The sequence below is a fragment of the Pundamilia nyererei genome, unplaced genomic scaffold (assembly GCF_000239375.1).
Source record: "Pundamilia nyererei isolate P.nyererei 1_Seehausen unplaced genomic scaffold, PunNye1.0 scaffold00266, whole genome shotgun sequence".
Lineage (NCBI taxonomy): Eukaryota > Metazoa > Chordata > Actinopteri > Cichliformes > Cichlidae > Pundamilia > Pundamilia nyererei.
Window position 1 is genome coordinate 537,502 of NW_005187667.1, and position 1,831 is coordinate 539,332.

Consider the following 1,831-nt stretch of genomic DNA (forward strand, 5'->3'; position numbering starts at 1 on the left):
TGGATCATGGACAGGTACCTGCCCCTCCTACTCCTCCGTCTGTAGAGACGCCTGAAGCATTTTACAAGAAGCTGTTGCCTATAAATTTGGTAAAAATGTAAACAAAGTGTTGAAGTTTCTCACCTTGTTTCTCTGCTCGGTTTCGTTTTCAGGTGCTGAAGTTTGACTGTGATCGACTGAGAGCAAACCTCACGTACTGTGAGAAACCTGAAGAGGATGTTCTAACAAAGCTTTCGTTAGGTGAGAAACCTGAACAGAGTGCTGCACCTGGAATCCAGTATGACAGTTTTGAAAATGCTAAATCACTGGTTGGACATTTGTGGCCTGACGCAGGCTTCCCCCTGGGGAAGGAGCCTTCACTCAGCCTTGTTTTCTAAGGTAATGAATCAGTAATTAAAGGAATAGTTTCTGTTGTCATTACAAATACACAAAAGCTGACACATGGAGGTTTACACAACTACTAAAGGTGAAGGTAACAATCCTCACCTGGGATCTATTTGCTTGTAATTATGCGTGTGTGAAAAGTCAGTGAGTTTCTGGCCTGCAGATAGACCACTGCATGTTTCACACTGATGACACCACCGCGGTTGGTCTCTGATGGAGCTGAGACAGAGAACAGGGTGGAGGTAGAGAACTTGTCCCGCTGGTGCTCAGAAAATAACCTGAAAAGCTGAACGTCCTTCAAACCAAAGAGCTCATCATGGACTTCAGGAGGCACAGACAGCGCCCCCTTCCCCGGCATTATAAATGGAGAACAGGTGGAATCTGTCTCCACCTTCAGGTTTCTACGCACTCACGTCTCCACCAACCTCACCTGGACCCACACCACCATCACCCTGGTAAAGAAGGCCCAGCAGCAGCTGCCCCTCCTCCGTGTCCTGAGGAAGAAGAACCTGGACCAGGAGCTGCTGCTGACCTTCTCCCCTCCTCAGTGGAGAGCGTGCTCCTCCTGCCTGCTGTTGGTATTCAGGGGCCTCAACTGAGAACAGCAAGGCTGCACAGAGGGTCATTAACACCACCTAAATCATCACTGCCAACCCTGGAGGCCATCGCCAGCTCCTCCTGTGTCAGGTGAACCATCACAGGTGACCCCGCCCACCACCTGTTTGACCTGCTGCCCTCTGGTCAATCAGGTCATCCAAGACACATCCACCTATCCACCTCATCAGTCGGAGCCATGATCTGAGTAACCCTCATCGCTCACTCACACTCTGTTCAGACCAAGTCGTTTTTGGTGTGGAGAAACCATAATTTCATTGTACATGTAAAAGGATAATAAAGCTTTATTCTATTTTATTCTATTCTATGTTTCATTCAGTGGTGCACTGACCTTTTATTCTGAGCCATGGGGAAAACAGAAGAATTATCAACGGATCTGCAGGAGAAGATAGTTGAACTTTATAAAAACAGCAAAAGGATATAAAGATAAAAAGATATCCAGGGAACTGAGGATGCTAACCATCAATGTCCAAACTCTAGATAAGAGGTGAAAAATGACAGATTCGTTCAACACCAGCTGATTCAACAACTTCAGCTGATTAAAGATGCACAATAAGGAAAAAATAGGCTGCATGGTCGAGTCTTAAGAAGAAAGTCGTTACTACGCCAATGCCACAAAACAGCCTGTTTACAATAAGCCAACAGCACAGAGAAACTTCTTCTAAAATGAAGCTTCTCCAGAGGTCCTCTCCGTCTCCTGACCTCAGCATCATTCAGCCACTCTGAGGAGATCTCAGAGCTGCAGCTCCAGACAGACCCAGAAATGGTCGGCTGGACGAAGTTTTACCAAGAGGAATGGGCAGCTTTAGCATCTGAGACAATAAAGTTCCCT